We start from the raw sequence: 21,637 nt of genomic DNA on the forward strand, positions 1-21,637 counted from the left end.
GTAGGGAGCCCGATGTGGGACTCGATCCCAGGTCTCCAGGATCATGCCCTGGGCGGAAGGCAGGTGCTAAACCACTGAGCCACCCAGGCTGCCCCAATAAGAGTTTTTTTAATTTCAAGTTTTGATATCAATTATTTACAATTTCTATTTGGCCTTTAAAGTGTAATAAATAACCATAATAAGAGTTTTGAAAGGTTCTTTCTTCCTTGTTTTCTATTTGTCTTAGTGTCTATCATTAATATCTTTGGGGTTTTTTAAGATTTTATTTATTCATGAGAGACACACAGAGAGAGGCACAGACACAGGCAGAGGGAGAAGCAGGCTCCCTGTGGGGAGCCCGATGTGGGACTCGATCCTGGACCCCAGGATCACACCCTGAGCCAAAGTCAGGCACTCAACCACTGAGTGACCCAGGTGTCCCTCATTAATATCTTTGAAACAATGAGAAAATATATGAATCTGTGAAACAAGAGTAGGATACAGAAAACGAGCATTCAAGTAATGACCCCCAAAAAAGAGGTCTCAGTAACAGGACTGAAAAATAAAGTTGAGATAGTCTCCAAGACAGTAAAGCGAAAAACCAACACAAAAACAAGGAGTGCTTGAGTGGTGCAGTTGGTTAAGTGCCCAACTCTTGGTTTGGCTCAGGTCCTGATCTCAGGGTCGTGAAACAGAGCCCCCCATCAGGCTTCACACTGAGTTCAGAGTCTGCTTAAGATTTTTGCTCCCGGGGATCCCTGGGTGGCTCAGCGGTTTGGCGCCTGCCTTTGGCCCAGGGTGCCATCCTGGAGTCCCGGGATCGAGTCCTGCATCGGGCTCCCGGCATGGAGCCTGCTTCTCCCTCTGCCTGTGTCTCTGCCTCTCTCTCTCTCTCTGTCTCTCTCTGTCTCTTTCTATGTCTATCATGAATAAATAAAAAATAAAATCTTAAAAAAAGAGGATTTTCTCTCCCTCTGACCCTTGCACTAGTGCATGTGTGCACTCTAACTCTCTCTCTCCCCCTGTCTCAAAATAATAAATCTTTAAGAAAAAAACAAAAGAAAAAAAAAACACACCAAAAATAGAGAGATGGAAAATAAAAAAAACAAAAAATATTACAAAACTAGTCCAGAAGTTCCAACAGCCAAAAAATAGGATTCCAGAAAGAGGAAAGAAAGAAAAGGAGAGAGGAAAAGCACCAAAGAAATATTCACATAAATTTTCCAGAAGTGAAGGATGTGAGTTGCCTGACCGAAAGAGTCTATCTAGGCCCAGCACAGTGGATGAAAACAGACCCACACCAAGCAACATAGTCATGAACATGATGATTTCAGAATACCAAGAACCAAGAGAAGATCCCACAAGCTTTCAAAAAGGAAAGGAAAAAAAGAAGAAAAAAATCCAGGACAAAGGATGAGGAATCAGAAAGGCTTCAGACTTCTCCAGAGCAAAAATGGAAGCGAGAAGTCAACAGAGCAGGTACAAATTGTCAAAGTGAAGATCTAATAAAGACATTTGCATTCCTGCACAATTTCCAAAATTCTACCTCACAAGCACTCTTGCTCAAGGGCATATGGGCACAGCTATAGAAAGAATAATCAGGAAAGAAGAAAACATGGGACAAGAGAACAAAAGATCCAACACTGGAGAGGGCCAAAGAGACAGAAGGGAAATCCCAAGGTAACAGACCAAGCACCGCTAGTCCAGACCATAGCACTGTGGCTCAAGTGACAGTTGTGTTGATGGAGGTCAACACAAGATCCTTCCTGCTACTGGGCCATCTTTCTAACTCGAGGACAGAATGCCTAGAAGAGCAGGTGTTTTTCTCACAATGTGCTGACGAAGTGCTCACTCTCTCCTCCTTTCCCTCCATGCTCACAAAAGTGTTCTGCTTTGACCTCTCTCCTCCTTTCCCTCCATGCTCACAAAAGTGTTCTGCTTTGACCTCTCTCCTCCTTTCCCTCCATGCTCACAAAAGTGTTCTGCTTTGACCTACTTCTGAGAGCAAGAGCAAGGCCATCGTCAAAAATAAAAAGCAGGCCACTCCCCCAACTTTGCGGATCACTCAGCAAGAGATACCACAGGACTTATTTATAGCGTAGCCCCCTAGATCCCCCAGAAGGGGGTCCTGTGCATTCTCAGGGGAACCCAACACCAGACTGTGACCCAGAGACTGGTTTATCTTTGGGGAGCTTTTATCTAACAGAGGCAACATTAATTACCCTTTCCCTGTACAACTAGGCTTGAGCTTGCTACTCAGTTTCTGAAAACTTTACATTGTTGAGGAAAGAATGCAGAGGATAGAAAAACTATAAAGTAAGGAAATGATCAACACAAATGTGGGGAAGAAAGGAAATTTCACAGGGAGGAGCACTCAGGCTTCTAATGTGCTAGTAATTATTACTAAGTCTTGGTTAGGTAGGTATCCACTTACATAGAACTTTATTTTTTTAATATATTTCTAATACATATATGATGATACGTTCTATATAAAAGATATTTTAAGTAAGTAAACTCCTGTTTACATCAGTGAAATTGTTTTAATATCTTGAAACACCAAAGGAACTCTTAAAATAGTCTTTAAAGGGATCCCTGGGTGGCGCAGCGGTTTGGCGCCTGCCTTTGGCCCAGGGCGTGATCCTGGAGACCCGGGATCGAATCCCACATCAGGCTCCCGGTGCATGGAGCCTGCTTCTCCCTCCGCCTGTGTCTCTGCCTCTCTCTCTCTCTCTCTGTGACTATCATAAATAAATTTTTAAAAAAAATTTAAAAAAAAATTGGTCTTTAAAATTCTCTGCCTATAAATGTGAAAAGTTATGTGAAATGGGCAAATTCTATATAATGTACCAAAGCTGATGCAAGAAGAAATAGAAAATGTAAATAAGTTTATAAGTATTTTTTTAGGTTGAATCTGTAAGTTAAAATCTCCCTACAGGGGCAGCTGCGTGGCTCGGTGGTTGAACATCTGCCTCTGGCTCAGGTCATGATCCTGTGGTCCTGGGTTGGAGTCCCTCATCGGGCTCCCCACAGAGAGCCTGCTTCTCCCTCTGCCTGTGTCTCTGCCTCTCTATGTGTGTCTCTCATGAATAAGTAAATAAAATCTTTAATTAATTAATTAAAATATCTTTTTATTAATTTTTTAAATTTATTTATGATAGTCACACACAGAGAGAGAGGGGCAGAGACATAGGCAGAGGGAGAAGCTGGCTCCATGCACCGGGAGCCCGACATGGGATTCGATCCCGGGTCTCCAGGATTGCACCCTGGGCCACCGCTGCGCCACCCAGGGATCCCTAATTAATTAAAATAAAATCTCCCTACAAAGAAGGCTTCAGACCCAAATATTTTACCAGCAATAATATCAAACATGAAAGAAATAATTCCAGTTTTATATAACCTCTTCCAAAGTACAGAAAAAGTGACCATACTCTGGAACTTCTTTTATGAGGCTCCAGAAACCTGACAAGAGCATTATAAGAAAGGAAAATTACAGGCTTGTCACTCATAAACATAGCCATAATAATCAACAAAATATTAGCAGATCAAATCCAGCAATATATACATATATATACATGCATCTTATGACCTAATTAGGATATTTCCAGGAAAGCAAAGTTGTTTTAACATTCAACATATCATCTCAATATAGCAATAAAGTATATGATAAAGTTCAACATCTTAGCAAATTACATAAGGGAATTTCCTTTATTTGATAAAGGATTTCTACAGAAAATTTTCAGAAAGCATTGAACTTAATGGTAAAATGATAGGGAAAAAAACCTTTCCCTCTGAAACTGTACCTGAGATAAAAATTTTGCCCCATTATCACTACTTCTATTCAAAATTATCCTTGAGGTCCTAATCAGGGCAAGGTTATCCTTGTCCTAACCAGACAAGAACAAGAAATCAAAGAATGGTAAAGAAAACTGACATAAAACGAACAATATTCACAAATGATAAATATTACATTTTTTTAAAAAATACAAGAATTTCCTGGGGGACCTGGCTGGCTATCAGTGAAGCCTGTGACTCTTGATCTCAGGGATAGAAGTTTGAGCCTCACACTGGGTGTTAGAGATTACGTTTCAAAAAAATCTTTGGGGCCCCAGAGTGTCTCAGTCAGCTAAACATCTGACTCTTGATTTCAGCTCCACTCATGATCTCAGGGTTGTGAGATAAAGCCCCACGTCAGGCTCTGCACTGGGCATGGAGCCTGCTTAAGATTCTCTCTCCCCTCTCCCTCTGCCCAACTCCCATCTCAAAAAAATATTTTAAAATCATAAAATAGGGACATCTGGGTGGCTCAGCAGTTAAGCATCAGTCTTTGGCTCAGGGTGTGGTTCCAGGGTCCCAGGATCAAGTCCCACATTGGGATCCTTGCATGGAGCCTGCTTCACCCTCTCCCTCTGCCTATGTCTCTGTCTCTCTCTGTCTCTCATGAATAAATAAATTATTTTAAAAATAATAAAATAAAAATATGAGAAATATAAAATACAAAATAATTTATAGATAATTAGAATCAACAACAAAAAAAGTAAGAGTGCTGGATACAAAATCAATATGCAGAGAACAACCATATTTCTAAGTATTAGAAATAGAAAATGGATTTTTTAAAACATGACAATTTAAAATAGTATCAAGAAACCTCAGCTACCTAAGAATATATCCAGTAAAAGATGCCAGACTTCTACATAGAAAACTATAAAATACACCAAAAACCATAAGATACTTAGCAGTAAACCCTAAGCAAAGAGGTGAAAGATCTTGAGCGCTTGCATGGCTTAGTCAGTTGAGCATCTGACTCTTCGTTTCAGTTCAAGTCATGATTTCAGGGTCCTGGGATCAAGGCCCATCTTGGGCTCCAAGCTCAGCAAGGAATCTGCTTGAGATTCTCTCCGTCTCCGCCTGCCCCTCCCCCAGCTTGCACTTCCTCTCTTTCTCTAAAATAAATAGATCTTTAAAAAAAAAAAAAAAAGTAAAAGATCTGTATGCTGAAAATTATGGAACACTTACAAAAGAAATTGAAGAAGATGCAAAGAAATAGAAAACATTCCATTCTCATGGATTGGAAGGATAAATATTATTATAAAATGTCTATACTACCCAAAGCAATGTACACATTCAAAGCAATCCCAATCAAAATAACACTAGCCTTTTTTACAGAACTAGAACAAACAATCCTAAAATTTGTGTGGAACCATAAAAGACCCCAAATAACAAAAGTAGTGCTGAAAAAGAAAAAACAGAAGGCATCACAATCCCAGACTTCAAGCTGTATTACAAAAATGAGTGGGAAATATCAGAAAGGGAGACAGAACATGAAAGACTCCTAACTCTGGGAAACGAACTAGGGGTGGTAGAAGGGGAGGGGGGCGAGGGTGACTGGGTGATGGGCACTGAGGGGAGCACTTGATGGGATGAGCACTGGGTGTTATTCTATATGTTGGCAAATTGAACACCAATAAAAAATAAATTTATTAAAAAAAAAAAGCTGTGATCATTAAGACAGTATGGTACTGGCACAAAAAAAGACACACAGATCTAGAAAACCCAGAAATTAACCCACCTGTCTATGGTCAACTCATCTTCAACAAAGCAAGAAAGAATATCCAATGGAAAAGAGACAAGTCTCTTCAACAAATGGTGTTGGGAAAACTGGACAGCCACATGCAGAAGATGAAACTGGACTACTTTCTTACATCATACACAAAAATAAATTCAAGATGGATAAAAGACCTAAATATGAGAGAGGAAGCCATCAAAATCCTAGAGGAGAACACAGGCAGCAACCTCTTTGACCTCAAGCACAGCAATTTCTTACTGGACATGTCTCTGGGAGAAGGGAAACAAAAGCAAAAATGAACTATTGGGACTTCATCAAGATAAAAAGCTTCTGCACAGCAAAGAAGACAATAGACAAAACTAAAAGGTCACTGACAGAGGCATCTGGGTGGTTCAGTGGTTGAGCATCTGCCTTTGGCTCAGGTAATGATCCCGGGGTCCTGGGATTGAGTCCCATACTGGGCTTCCCACAGGGAGCCTGCTTCTCCCTTTGCCTGTGTCTCTGCCTTTCTCTGTGTGTCTCTCGTGAATAAATAAATAAAATCTCTTAAAAATATAAAAAAAATAAAAGGCCAGTGACAGAATGGGAGAAGATATTTGCAAATGACATATCGAATAAAGGGCCAGTATCTAGAATCCATAGAGAACTCATCAAAATCAACACCCCAAAAATAAATAATCCAGTTAAGAAATGGGCAGAAGACATGAACAGACATTTCTCCAAAGAAGACGTACAAATGGCTAACAGATACATGAAAAAATGTTCCACATCACTCATGATCAGGGAAACACAAATCAAAACCACAATGAGATACCACCTCACACCTGTCAGAATGGCTAAAATCAACAACTCAGGAAACAGATGTTGGTGAGGATGTGGAGGAAGGGGAACCCTCCTGCATTGTTGGTAGGAATGCAAACTGGTGCAGTCACTCTGGAAAACAATGTGGAGGTTCCTCAAGAAGTTAAAAATAGAGCTACCCTATGACCCAGCAATTGCACTACTAGGTACTTATCCAAAGGATACAAAAGTACTGATTCACAGGGGGCACATGCACCCCAATGTTTATATGTTTACAGACGCACTATCAACAATAGTCAAATTATGGAAAGAACTCAAACTTCCACCAACTGATGAATGGATAAAGAGGATGTGAGATATATAGATATGGATAATGGAATATTACGTGGACAGCAAGAAAAATGAAATCCTGTCATTTGCAACAACATGGCTGGAATTAGAGGCTATAATGTTAAGCAAAATAAGTCAGTCAGAGAAAGATAAATATATGATTTCATTCATATATTTAAGAAACAAAACAGACGAACGTTAGAGAAGGAAAAATAAGATAAAAAGAGAGGGCGGCAAACCAAGAGACTCTTAACTATAAAAAACAATGAAAGTTGCTGGAAGGGAGGTAGGGAGGGGATGGGCTAAATGGGTGATGGCATTAAGGAGGGCACTTGGTGGGATGAGTACTAGGTGTTATACCTAAGTGATCAATCACTAAGTTCTACTCCTGAAACCAATACTATACTCTATGTTAACTAACTTGACTTTAAATTTTTTAAACTGTAAAATATTATTTAAATAATTTTTAAAATACTATTTTATGGTTTGAAAGACCCAACATTTTAAAGATGTCATTCTCCTCAAAGATCCAAGAAGAACCAACATAATCTTGAAGAATGAGGTGTAAGAACCTACACTATCACATAGTAATAGTTATTATAAAATGCAATGATTTCTCACTGTTGAAGCAAAATGAACTGTTTTGTTGTTTTATTTGTCTATTCTTGAACCAATACAACACAGAGAAAGGCAGAGACACAGGCAGTGTCTCTGTTGTATTGGTTCAAGAATAGACAAATAAAACAACAAAACAGTTCATTTTTGCTTTTGTTTCCCTTCCCTCAAGAACCCCAAAACAGATCCACACACATAGAGACACCTAATTTTATGCAAAAATATCACCTCAGAACAGTGATTAAAGGGATGGTCTCTTCAATAAACAGGGCTGAGTCAATCAGACATCCATATGGACAAAAATGAAATTTGACTCCTATTTCATATCGCACAAGCAAATGAATCCATTCTAGGTGGATCGAGATGTAGAGATCAAAACAAAATAATAAAGCTTCTAGAAAATAATACAGGAGAGTATCTTCATGAGTTTGATATTAAAAAAAGATTTCTTAAGCAAAGTGAAAAGGCACCAGACATAAAGGCAGGACTGGCTACATAATTTGTGGAACCCCTTGCTCTGCAATAGCAAAGCATTAAACCAGGTGTGGGTCCCTATTGACCATAGGGGCCTGTGTGACTACACAGGTCACATGCCCATGAAGCCAGCCCCTCAAAACGCTAAAAGACTAGTAAATTGTACTTTTTAAAAACTAAGAACTCTTGGGGCACCTGGGTGGCTCAGTCAATTATGTGCCGACTCCTGTTTTCAGCTCAGGTCATGATCTCAGGGTCATGAGATCGAGCCAGGTGTTGGGCTTCACACTGGGCATGGATTCTGCTTGAAATTGTCTCTCTCCCTCTCCCTCTGCCCCTCCCCAATGTGTGTGTGCTCTCGTTCTCTCTCTCTCTCCCCCTAAAAAATAAATAAAAATGAAAAACTAAGAACCTTTAGTCATGAGGTGACTATAGTTAACAATACTGTGTTGATGGTTGAAGTTGCTAAGAAAATAGATTATAAAAGTTCTCATCACAAAAAAAAAATTCTGTAACTGTACGGTGATGGATCTCAACTAGACTTAACTGTGGTCATCATTTCACCATATACGCAAATATTGAACCACTATGTTGTATACCTCTAACAAGTATCATGCCGTATATTATTTCTACCTCAACAACAATTAAAAAAAAAAAAAACCCAAGACCTCTCATTCATTAAATGACACTCTTAAGAGAGTGAAAATGCCAGCCAAAAAGGTGGAAGAAGGTATTTGCAATGCATGTATCCGACTAAACTTCACATATAGAACACTTTAGAAACTCCTGCAGAGCTATGAGAAAAAGTAGACAATCCTTTTCTTCAGAGATAAATAGCTAATAAACATATGAAGAGGTGCTGAACCGCATTAGTAATCAGAAAGATGAAAACAAAAATCCACAGCAAATAAACACTCACTGGAATAGTTAAAATTTAAATGACTGGCAGCACCAGTACCAGTTTGTTTTATTTCCTACAGTACTTATCACTTTACCACCTCCTTACACACATAAATACTTATTCTTGGTGAGCAGGTGACCCAGCTGAATTACGGAACTTTCTGGAACTATGGAGAAAGAGATCTGTTCTTTCAGGTAAGATTGCTTAATTGGAGCTGCTATATTGCCCATTTTGGTGTTACTCAGTGCAGAGGAAAGCACAGCTAAGAGATGAAATCATAGCCTTAAAGATGCTATTTGAGCAGCTGTATCTGATTTAGTTGCACCTGAAGCCACATCCCTGGCGTCCTAATTATGTAAGCCAATCAATTTCCCTTTCACTTAAGTCAGTTTGTGTTTCTGTACTCATGACTGAAAGATTTTTAACTATTACAATGTTGTAACAAAACAAAATGGTAGACTGAAAAGCAGTGCATCAATCCTTCAAACTTATATTTACAGATAACTTATGCCAATGGCATATGAGGTTACATGAAAAAGGCAGGATACAGAAATGTTATATAGTACATTGATTTTGGAAAAACTTTGTGTAAAAAATGACTTGTGGGGCACCTGGGTGGCTCAGTAAGTGAAAGCATCCAACTTTTGATTTTAGCTCAGGTCATGATCTCAGGATCCTGGGATCAAGTCCCATATCAGGCTCCCTGCTCAGCAGGAAGTCTACTTGTCTCCCTCTCCCCCCTCCCATTCATGCTCCTTCTCTCTCTCTCTCAAAATAAAATAAATAAATCTTTTTAAAAAAACACACTTAGGGGCACCTGGGTGGCTCGGTGCTTGAGCGTCTGTCTGTGGCTCAGGGTGTGATCCTGGGGTCCTGGGATCAAGTCCTACATCAGGCTCCTCACAGGGAGCCTTGCTTCTCCCTCTGCCTATGTCTCTGCCTCTGTGTCTCTCAGGAAAAAATAAATAATAAATAAATAATGAATTTAAAAACACACTTGAATAAATATTCAGAATTATAAAAAGATTGTCTTTCAAAAATGATTTTTCCTTTTTATAATTTTGCATTTTTGAAAGTTTCCATAAGGAGTGTATTATATTTTTAACACCTTTTATTGAGATACAATTCACACACCATAAAATTCACCCTTTTAAATTGTACAATTTAGCGATTTCTAGTATGCCCACAAAATTGTGTAACCATCACCACTATCTAGCTACAGAACATTTTCATCACCCCAATGAAAAAACCTATAGTATTAGTAGTCACTCCACATTCTCTCTACCTGAGCCCCTGACAACCACTAATCAACTTTCTATTTCTATGGATTTACCTCTTCTGGACATCTCAAATAGAAGCACACAACACATGGACTTCTGCGTCTTGCTTCTTTCACTTAGTATAATGTTTTCAAGAATCATCCATGTTATAACATGAATCAGTACTGCATTCCTGTTCATGACTGAATGTTATTCCACTATATGGATATGCCACTTCTGTTAATCCATTCATCCATTGATAGACATGTGAGTTGTTTCCATTTTGGGGCTATACTGAATAATGCCACTATGAGCATTCATGTACAAGTTTTTGTGGGGACATACATCTTCAGTTTTCTAGGAGTGGAATGGCTGGTTGAGTGCATTTACTTTTTTTTTGTTTTTTGGTTGCATTTACTTTTATAATTTGTTTAAAAAACACAGAGAACTATTTCCTAGCGGAATATGTTGAATGTCAAACTCAGAGCCACACTGATTCCTTCGCCACAGAGAACAAGTTACTATTTTAGAGAAGACAACCATAGGAAAAGAACAAGGACCACTCACTATTTGACAAGTATCCGTGTCTGCCAGGCATTTACAATAGATAGCAAGCTTTAATCACATTATTATCAAGATGCCAGAGTAGACACATCAGTCAAATGAGACTATAAGCTATTTAAAATTCCTGTACTCATTGACAAGGCTAAAATAAAGACAATATTTCTATGAATGTTTACATTTTTCCCACCCTTTTTTCTTACCATATTTTCTCAATGACAGCTCGATTTTACCACTTGATTTATACTACCATTTCACAAACTCAACCAGCATAACTTAAATATTTACTACATTGATGCAGAAAATTATAAAATTAGGAAATGCTGATAATTAAGAGGGCCTCCCTCTGCCTTCAGTGTTTTCAGTTAAATCATAAGATAAACAAACCACTTAAAAATCTTAACATCAGAATCAAACTCCTGGCCAAATATTCATCTTATTCTTATTGTCTTGAAGCCTTGAGGTGGATTTTCCTGCACACCTCCATGTTCCTAATGAATAGTGACAGCTGCTACCATTCTATCGTTAATTTTATTATTAATACTAAATTGGTTGTACCATGCTTGCTTCGGCAGCACATACACTAAATTGGTTGTACCATGGTTACCCTTCGATACACAGTTAAATATAGGGAGAAGAATATACTCTTCTACAAGGCAAATAGTGATCCTGTTCTTCTTATTCCCAACTCTGTTTTAAAATAAAAAAGATTGTAAAGACACCTTGGGTGGCTCAGCGGTTGAGTCTGCCTTCAGCTCCAGGGCATGGTCCTGGGGTTCCTGCAGGGAGCCCGCTTCTCTCTCTGCCTGTGTCTCTGCTTCTCTGTGTCTCTCATGAATAAATAAAAATCTTCTTAAAATAAATAAACAAATAAATAAATAAAAATAAAAGGATTCTAGGGATCCCTGGGTGGCGCAGCGGTTTGGCGCCTGCCTTTGGCCCAGGGCGCGATCCTGGAGACCCGGGATCGAATCCCACGTCGGGCTCCCGGTGCATGGAGCCTGCTTCTCCTCCCTCTGCCTGTGTCTCTGCCTCTCTCTCTCTCTCTCTCTGTGACTATCATAAATAAAATAAAATAAAATTCTTTAAAAAAAATAAAAAATAAAAAATAAAAGGATTCTATATAAGACTTAGTGTAGGAAACCATAAAATCCAGGCAGTTACATCATATGTCTTCAAAATAAAAATGATCTAGTCATTTTGGTTCATAATCCACACTTATTTATGAAATCATTATATCCCCTTTGGTGTATCAACAGGAAATAACCTATTTTAATTAAAGATTAAAATTGTTTTCTATTATAACATGTTATAGAAGGGGGAATATCACTTAGGAAAAGAATTGTCAGCACTAGATCCATATATAGAGGGGAAAATTGGGGTTATCTGAACTTTTGTATGTTAAATACAAAGAACTCAACATGCATGTTGTATTTAAATGCATCACTGCCAATCACCACTAAAATGAAAGCTTAGTTATTGAACGTAAAATAGTGAAATCTAAGTTCCTTAGAATTCATTTTTTTTTAAAGATTTTATTTATTTATTTATGAGAGACACAGACAGAGAGAGCGCAGAGACAGGCAGAGGGAGAAGCAGGCTCCATGCAGGGAGTCCGATGTGGGACTCGATCCTGGGACTCCAGGATCACTCCCCGAGCCAAAGGCAGATGCTTAACCGCTGAGCCACCCAGGCATCCCAATTCCTTAGAATTCTAATCAAATGTATCTATTAGTTGACTTTCAGGAAAGATGCAAAATGTGCAATTATGGGAATCAGACATTTAGTCACAAAACATCTAACCCCTGGAGAAATAACAATTTAGTCAAATTTCGAACAATGTCTACATCATAATATAATATCATAAGAATGATAATTTTGATCCACTGTCCTTTCTTAATTCAACAAAATACTTTCTGTTCCATTTAGTTGAGCCTTATTACCAAAGTGATAATTGAATTCCCAAGGTTAAGAGGCATTAACCCCATACTCTGAAATACAAAACTGGCTAGACTTAAAGAGACAAACTCTAAAATACATAGGAAAGCTGCATTCACAAATTCACAAATTGAATTAGGTGCTTGTGAACATGTTTTTCTTAAAAGACACAAATGCCAGTCCTTTTCTCAGTCAAATAAATCCAAACTATAAATAATTATCAGCCCCTGTTAATTAATTACCAACCCATGACCCTGTGCCAGCCAGACATTCTGCTCTGTCTCCTTACACTGACTCCTCCCCCCTCTACTTTCCCACACATCCAAACTCCATGCATTTACCGCTTTGCGCTTTTCACTTCTGGTACAAACAATAATAATGGGTAGTTGAAAACACAGTTGAAAAGAGAAAAATCAAGGTATTTCAAAATAAAAATGGGAAAATAACAGCATTTTTACTTGTAAATCAATCAGAATCCATGGAAAAATATCAAATATAACACATGCCAACTTATTGTAGATAGCTAAACATATATAAATGTACATCTAGGGATCCCTGGGTGGCGCAGCGGTTTGGCGCCTGCCTTTGGCCCAGGGCGCGATCCTGGAGACCCGGGATCGAATCCCATATCAGGCTCCCGGTGCATGGAGCCTGCTTCTCCCTCCGCCTGTGTCTCTGCCTCTCTCTCTCTCTCTGTGACTATCATAAATAAATAAAAATTAAAAAAAAAAATGTACATCTATGTGTATGTATATCTATGTCTGTATTCCCCTTTTCTAGCTATTTCAGACAAGTACCTGGCTCTGGGGAAAGCCCTATTCAAAACCAGTCTCTTTAAGGACACCCCAGATTTCTGTATGGACTATTGTATCACTATAATTAAGCAACATTCTGCTTAATATATATATTAGGTTGAAATCTTCTTTAGTAAACAGGAAGAATAATAATTTGAGGATTGTAAACAGTGATATAATAAAACAGGAGGAAGAAAATGTGGTATTTACTTTTGAAAATAAACATAAGAATCAACGTATGCCATTGATTTTATTATCTGAAACTAACCAAGCCCTGAACATTGTATTTTATGAAAACAAACATCTTAATTTGGAATTTTTTAAAAAACTGCAAAAGAGGGATCCCTGGGTGGCGCAGCGGTTTGGCGCCTGCCTTTGGCCCAGGGCGCGATCCTGGAGACCCGGGATCGAATCCCACGTCAGGCTCCCGGTGCATGGAGCCTGCTTCTCCCTCTGCCTATGTCTCTGCCTCTCTCTCTCTCTCTCTCTGTATGACTATCATAAATAAATAATAAAAAACAACTGCAAAAGATATCACTTTATATATAAAATGTGACAGCGTAAAGAAACAAAGTAAGGCAACTTTCACATGCACCTAAAAAGTTCTCACAGGCATTTTATTGAAACATCATTGGTGCCTCTATTTGCCATACCTGAACATACTGTTTTGCCATGCTGCATGTTAATAAAGAATACAAAACAAAAATAAGGAAATGTTAGCAGAATAAAACATAAAACTACCACATGGAGAACTTAAAAATTAAGTCACAAGTCTTTATATCTAGAATTTAACATGGGTCAGTGATTTAACATTTTCAACTCAAGTAACAAACCACACAGCCCTTAGCTGTGAATGGATGACCCATGAGATGGATTTAATTTGTTAAAACATTTTGTCCCTTTTAGATTTCAAAGCAAGTTGGACGATCCTGTTACAAAAGTGTCCTTTTAAGTCAATTTTTAATCCACTTATTAGAGTGACACCAAATAAGAGGACAAAGATAGTTGCCTTTCAGGTTGTGCCTATTTGATGCAATTCGAAAAATAAAGATTTTAGTCATTCTTTAGCATCAGGTAAAAATAACCACTGTCAAAATGCAGTACCACTTCAAATCCAGGATGAAAAAAACAAATTTTGTAACATCAGACATGTACCATACATTGTAACCAAAAAAAAAAAAAAAAGAAAGAAAGAAACTGGGTTGTTCCTGGTTCTTAGTTCCCACGCTATAAGCTTCTATTTAAAACTTTGCAATATATTCAAGTCTGACTACTGGCTCAGCTCCACTAACATTTCAGACACATGCAGCAAAAGGGCTGCCCCGAAGCCCAGTACTTACTTCTCTTCTGTGACACAGCCTGCAAGCACGCAGTCACAATATCGCAGTTTCTCTGTACTTTGTGCAGCAGCCTGTCTTTTTGCTTCAGCTGCCGAAGTAGCTTTGCCGACTGAATGCCAATTCTGTGCTTTAGCTCTTGAAGGATTGTCTTCAGTTCATTAGTGTCTATCAGCAAAGAAAAATAAGAAAATAAATACCCAGAGAGGAATACAAATCCCAATATAATACTAATCATGGGATACACATCTAGAACACCCATTTAAACCAGGTAATTCTGGGTTCTCACTCAGGATTACCTATACAAATTCAGCCAAGATATTTCGATCAAATAAGTCACTCATCTATTTCCTGCCTGTGAAACAAATACTGTAAGATAAATTTTATCCTTGAGGCCACTTGCAACATGTAAGCAAAGACTCTTGTAATATTTAGCTCTGGTTACAAATTTACCTTTGGTTGCATGAAAATTGGCATTTTTTTTTTTTAATTTATGATAGTCACACAGAGAGAGAGAGAGAGAGGCAAAGACATAGGCAGAGGGAGAAGCAGGCTCCATGCACCGGGAGCCCGACGTGGGATTTGATCCCGGGTCTCCAGGATCGCGCCTTGGGCCAAAGGCAGGCGCCAAACCGCTGCGCCACCCAGGGATCCCTGGCATTTGTATTTTGTATGATTAACGTGCTCAGATGGTAAGCTTACAAGAAAAGAATCCTTTTGAGTCTGTCCCATCAATGACAAACCTAACAGCTGATGGCAAATGTTTTCAAAAGCACTCACCTTTGTAAATGATCAGTTAAAAGTAAATAATATAACCACATTTTCTGAGGTAGATAAATATACCAATATTGATTTTGTTTTAAATATATAGTCTTCCAATAGCTTGACTATTAGGTACAGTAGTCATTTTAGAAACTCAGCAAATTTTCAGATACGATAGAAAATACAGTCCTTTAAACAGATAAGTGAAGGATAATTCTACATTCATAAAATTAATATTTCTAACAGCTGTTTTTCTACAAACAAAAAAAGATTTGGGAATCAAAAGTATGGACAATCTCTATATAAGTAATCATTACAATCTGGGAGTTCTGTTTGTCACACTTGGTTTGTGTTTTCTTATTTTAAGATTTTATTGATTTATTTGAAAGAGAGAGAGAGACAGAGACAGAGAGAGCCCAAGTGGGGGTAGGGGCAGGAGGAGAAGGAGAAGCAGGCTCCTCACAGAGCTGGGAGGCTCTATCCCAGGACTCTGGGATTGTGACCTGAGCCAAATGCGGATGCTTAACCGACTGAGCCACCCAGGAACCCATTTGTCACATGATATTACCATTAGTCACTAGAGTGTGACCTGCCAGTCAGGGAAGAAGCTTCCACTCAATTCAGCATTGACTAGGCCCTCATTAGAGATCTTGTGTAGGATTTGGATCCATTCATTTTTAAACAGATTTGGAGAAATTAGCAAGGATCCATAAGAGAACAAAAGAAGTGTTCAAAAGTAAAAAACTTTTTTTAAAAGTTCCAGAGAGTCAAAGAAAATGAACTTTGGGGCTCTGCATAACAGAAGTGAAAGGAGGGTCCTTTGACAGAGTCATATTTGACCACATCATGGAAAATGCATTTGACCTTGAGAAGAATTCCCTTTGGATACCTGGGTGGCTCAGTCAGTTAAGTGTCTGCCTTAGACTTAGGTAATGATTCCAGGGTCCTGGAATGGAGCCTTGTAGTGGGGAGTCTGCTTCTCCCTCTGCCCCTCCCCCTCTGCTCAAGCTCGCTCTCTCATGTTCTCTCTCTCAAATAAGTAAATAAAATCTTAAAAAAAAAAAACAAAACAACTCGCTTTGGATCAACCAACTACCTTTGTGATCTTAGGCAAGGCAGTGTTCTGAGTCTCAAATTCTGCTTAGCCTATGAGTTTATGCTGAGAAACAAATGTGAATGGTCTGTATTAACAATATAAGTAGCACTAAAATAAGAATAAGGGATAATAGTAATGTAGAAGAGAACAGAGACCAGTTATTCCTCTTACCTTGAGTTAAAACATGGTGATATATAATGGGGAGCAAGAGTGCATTTAGGTTAAATGATCATGTTTGTGCCCTAAGGACAATTAAGTGTGGAAACAAGCTATAAGAGGAGATCAGAGGGCTCTTCTTTCCTAGATTCCTTCCATAGAACAGAGAGTCTTTCTTTGAATGTTCAAAATTTTTCCTTTCAGAAAGAAAAAAGGGCAGGAATATCATCATCTTGCATTTACATTACAGATTTCTTCCAACAAAGAGTCCTTTTTAGTGACCCTTAAGGTATCTACAGCTCTGTGATTCTCTGAATTATACGTATTGTCCAATATGGGAAAAAATCATCAGAGCTGAGTTTAGAAATGTCTTCTACAGCAATATCTACTGGTATATAAGCATCTCAAAGACAGAAGTAAGGTCTCCTTTATTTTTATATGCCCCACTGAATCAGCCACTCTTCCTGTTAAATGAGGTTAAATAAATGAGCAGAAGTGAGATCATCAACTGACAGGCAGTGGACAACCTCCCCTCTGAGGCATTCTGGCATATATGATAATAACAAAAATAGTATCTAACATTTGTTGAGCATTTTATACACATTAACTTAAGTAATTACCTCCACAGTCCTTTCTCAGGTTAGGTGTTATTACTATCTACATCCGTAAGTGAGGAAAATGGGCAGGTTATGAGGTTATTTCCACTTATGAGGAAAATGGAAAGGTTAAAAAGCTTGCCTGAGGGACACCTGGGGGGCTCAGCAGTTGAGCATCTGCCTTCGGCTCAGGTCATGATCCCTGGGTCCTGGGTTTGAGTCCCGCATCGGGCTCCCTGCAGGGAGCCTGCTTCTCCCTCTGCCTGTGTCTCTGTCTCTGCCTCTCTCTCTCATGAATAAATAAATAAAGTCTTAAAAAAATAAAAAAAGCTTGCCCAAGGTCCCAGAGCTAGTAATGAACACTGGCAGGATACCAACTCCTGCCTTCTGACCTCAAAGTCCACTTTCCTTCTCAGAAAACACTGAGAAGAGAGCCAAGATTTCCTGAGAAACCATTTTTGATGCCTCCTGTAAGTGAAGGACCTACCTATGCTAAACATCTAAATAGGTGCACGGCAAAATTCCAAATAGAGAGAAGAGTGAATTAACACACGAGTTATCCGCAGTATATGAGACTCTTACTAAGCATTATGTTAGGAGGGACATTTTTGACCCTGAAAAAAAGTCAAGTAATTTAATAAACCATAAAATTATTTATGCAGACAGCTGTTTCCAGGTGCTTCTACCAGCTTATTTATTCTTAGTATTCTAATGATGTTCATCAAAAAAAAAAAAAAAAAGCGGGGTGTGTCTGTCTGTAAGAGTACTAGCATATGGCACTTCCGTTCATCCTAACAGGGTTGATTTAAAGGAAAGGTTAGCAGGCAACTAGCCATGCAACAAGGCAGACCTTGTTCTGGCTAGACCAGAAAGAATAGACTCTTACAGGTCTTAGGAATTAATAGAGGGGTTACTGGCTTGAAATCCTCTTGTAAAGCTGTACTGTTACCTCTTCTTTATGCTGTAGCTTGCCAAATTTCCTCCTCCAAAAGGAAATTACCAATCCCCAAAATGTGCTCAGTAATGAAAAGTGAACAGCCTTGTAAAAACAGAAAGCATAACTCTTCAAAATTGATTTTGTTGGATTCTGAAAGAACTATCTATGTAACTCTTGGCATAAACAGGCACCCTGAGAACAGCCAAATAACTGTATTAAATGAAATGGCACTATTCCAGTCAAAGTCCCAGGCAGGGGGAGGAAGGTGGAAGTCATTTGTAACAATCATCTGGGGGGAAAAAAACTTTTTTTTTTTTTTTTTTTTTTTTTTTTGCTAGGAAGCCAAAAGAGGAAGTTGAAAGCTGTTTACACAGATTTGGGAAGGCAGACAGATTTATTCCTTTTCTGATGTGTGTGTTTTCCTCCCCGCTGACACCAGCTAGACTGATTACAATGAGGAGATGGGAGGCCATACAACAGTGTTCTCTACTTCCACCCTCTCCTGGTAATTTAGCAGGAGGACAATAATTCAAGAAATGTTATGGTGACTTAGCGTCTGTTTCCACATCCCACTTCATTTGGTAAATTGAAGTCTTGATACACCTATAAAAAAAGACAACTGCAATTACTGTGTTAGTGCCTGAAAAGCAAACTATTATGACCGGTTGAGGGAGGAGGAAAAAAATTCATTAGAACCTGAGCATCAGAGTCTGATAACAAAAGAAACACCACATTAGCCTCTCCCCGCCCAAAACAAGGCCATTTCCGGATGGAGCCTTGCAACTGCAGGTAGCAGCAGTCGCACACAGTGGGGCCCTCCGCTAATCCTCCACCGAGAGGGTTAAAAAAAAAATCCACCTCGTGAGCTTTCTGAAATCAGACAGGCTGGCAGAAATGGAATTCATCCGCTCTGCTTAGAAACTGCATTATCGAATTATTCCGCCCCGCTGGTGCAGCACTATCCTAGCGCCCCGGCCCGCGAGGGCGGATTAGGGGAAGAAGGGGGGGGGGATCACGCGCAGGAGTCGCCTCTCTTCTCCGCGCGCCCTCTAGGCGACTTGGGTAACCGAATCAGAAACTCCGAAGCTGTCCTAACAGCTGTGCAGGTGAAATCAGAAGGTGGGCTGCCTCTCCCTTTGGGCCTCCACAAACACCTGGCGGGGTAAGGGGTGCGGAGCCGCCGCCGCCACCAACTTCGGTTCACCTTCAGCGCTCGCGAGGGCAGGGAGGTGGGGGTACGTACAGTGAGGACCAGGTGTGGTCACAATCGGTGACACTGTGGGCACTCGCAGCAGGTCAAAGGAGACTCAGCCCCAAACCTGAGATGAGCGCCCGGCGGCACCCGGCAGGTGTGCCCAGGTGGGCGGCGGGGTCCGGTAGGTGTGCCCAGGTGAGCGGCGGCCCCGGCAGGTGTGCCCGGGTGAGAGGTGGCTTCCGTAGGTGTGCCCGGGTGAGAGGTGGCTTCCGTAGGTGTGCCCGGGTGAGCGGCGGCCCCCACAGGTGTGCCCGGGTGAGCGGCGGCCCCCGCAGTTGTGCCCAGGTGAGCGGCGGCCCCGGCAGGTGTGCCCGGGTGAGAGGTGGCTTCCGTAGGTGTGCCCGGGTGAGCGGCGGCCCCCACAGGTGTGCCCGGGTGAGCGGCGGCCCCCGCAGGTGTGCCCGGGTGAGGGGCGGCCCCGGCAGGGGTGCCAGGTGAGCGGCGGCCCCCGCAGGTGTGCCCGGGTGAGCGGCGGCCCCGGCAGGTGTGCCCGGGTGAGCGGCGGCCCCCGCAGGTGTGCCCGGGTGAGGGGCGGCCCCGGCAGGGGTGCCAGGTGAGCGGCGGCCCCCACAGGTGTGCCCGGGTGAGCCGCGGCCCCGGCAGGTGTGCCTGAGTGAGAGGTAACTTCTGTAGGTGTGCCCGGGTGAGCGACGGCCCCCGCAGGTGTGCCCGGGTGAGCGGCGGCCCAGGTGAGCGGCAGGGTCCGGCCCCCCACCCCTCCCCCCTCCCCCCCGCCCCGGGGCTCACCTTTCCGCCGCAGGTACTGCAGCTGGTGCCGCTGGCTCGGCCGCTCCTGCAGCTCCTGCAGCACCCGGGAGTCGCCGGCGCCGCCGCGGCCGCCCAGGAACACGTCGGAGCCCGAAGCCTCGGTGGAGCTGTCGAGGCTGTCGCGGCGCGGCGGGCGCCCCCCCGGCCCGCGGCCCCCGCCCGCCGCCTCCTCGTGGTCGGCGCCGCGGTACAGCTCGGTGAGCAGCCCGCTCACCAGGGACGCCGCGCGGCTGCTGCGGCCGCCCCGCGCCCCCCCGCCCGGCCCCGGCCCCCGCCCCGGCCCCGGCCCCGGCCCCTCCGCCGCCCCCGCCCCCGCCCCCGGCCCCGGCCCCGGCCCCCCGGCGCCCCGCGAGCCCCCAGGCAGCTCCGCCCCGCCCTGCCCGCCCGCCCCGGGCTCCCCGGGCTCCCCGCGCCCCCGCCCGGCCCCGCGCGCGGGAACCCGCTCCATGCCCGCCCGGCCCCGCCGCCCCGCCGGCCGCTCCTCCCGCCCAGTTCCGGGAGCGGGCGCGGCCTCCCCGCCCCCCCGCACCCTGCAGCGCCCGCAGCTCCGCCGCCCCGCCGACGGCCACGCCTCCGCCTACCTGGGCGCCTGGGCACTGGGCACCTGCGGCAGCGCCCGGCCAGCGCGGCGGGGCGGAGGGCGCGGCCAGAGCGCGGCCCGAGGAGGCCCCGGGGGAGGGCGCCCGGGCCGCGCCGCCTTCCCAACGCCCAGGGCGACTCTGCCGCCCGCTCAGCCCCCGCCACGTCCGCGGGGGGCCCTCGGCGCCCGGCAGGAGCCGCAGGAGGCCGCCGCCGGAGCCCCTCCTCGCACGCTCCAGACACGACGCCCCCCCACCCCACCTCCCCACACCCACCTCACTCCCCCTCTCCCTCTCCCCCTCCCCACCCCTCCACCCTCCCACCTCACCTCCCCACCTCCCCACACCCACCTCCCTCCCCCTCTCCCTCTCCCCCTCCCCACCCCTCCACCCTCCCACCTCACCTCCCCACCTCCCACCCCCCACCTCACTTTCCCCTCCCACCCCCCACCTCACTTCCCCACCTCACCTCCCCACCCCCACCCCTCACCTCCCCACACCCACCTCACTCCCCCTCTCCCTCTCCCCCTCCCCACCCCTCCACCCTCCCACCTCACCTCCCCACCTCCTACCCCCCACCTCACTTTCCCCTCCCACCCCCACCTCACTTCCCCACCTCACCTCCCCACCCCCACCCCTCACCTCCCCACACCCACCTCACCCACCTCACTCCCCCTCTCCCCCTCCCCACCCCTCCACCCTCCCACCTCACCTCCCCACCCCCACCCCTCACCTCCCCACACCCACCTCACCCACCTCACTCCCCCTCTCCCCCTCCCCACCCCTCCACCCTCCCACCTCACCTCCCCACCTCCCACCCCCCACCTCACTTTCCCCTCCCACCCCCCACCTCACTTTCCCCTCCCACCCCCCACCTCACTTCCCCACCTCACCTCCCCACCCCCACCCCTCACCTCCCCACACCCACCTCACTCCC

The 21,637-nt window shown here is 43.4% G+C and overlaps 1 protein-coding gene across 1 annotated transcript in view; it reads right to left on the reverse strand.

Moving 5' to 3' along the window:
* TBC1D30 (TBC1 domain family member 30) overlaps nucleotides 1-20,444 on the reverse strand; it is an 85,728-nt gene extending 65,284 nt beyond the window's left edge. The window contains exons 1-2 of the mRNA XM_041755761.1: nucleotides 20,102-20,444; nucleotides 14,556-14,720 (exon numbers count right to left, since the gene is read on the reverse strand). The gene's annotated coding sequence lies outside the window, so the exon portion shown is untranslated. The remainder of the gene's footprint in view (nucleotides 1-14,555; nucleotides 14,721-20,101) is intronic.
* Between the last annotated feature and the right edge of the window lie 1,193 nt (nucleotides 20,445-21,637).

Source organism: Vulpes lagopus, chromosome 5 (assembly GCF_018345385.1).
Source record: "Vulpes lagopus strain Blue_001 chromosome 5, ASM1834538v1, whole genome shotgun sequence".
Taxonomy (NCBI): Eukaryota; Metazoa; Chordata; class Mammalia; order Carnivora; family Canidae; genus Vulpes; species Vulpes lagopus.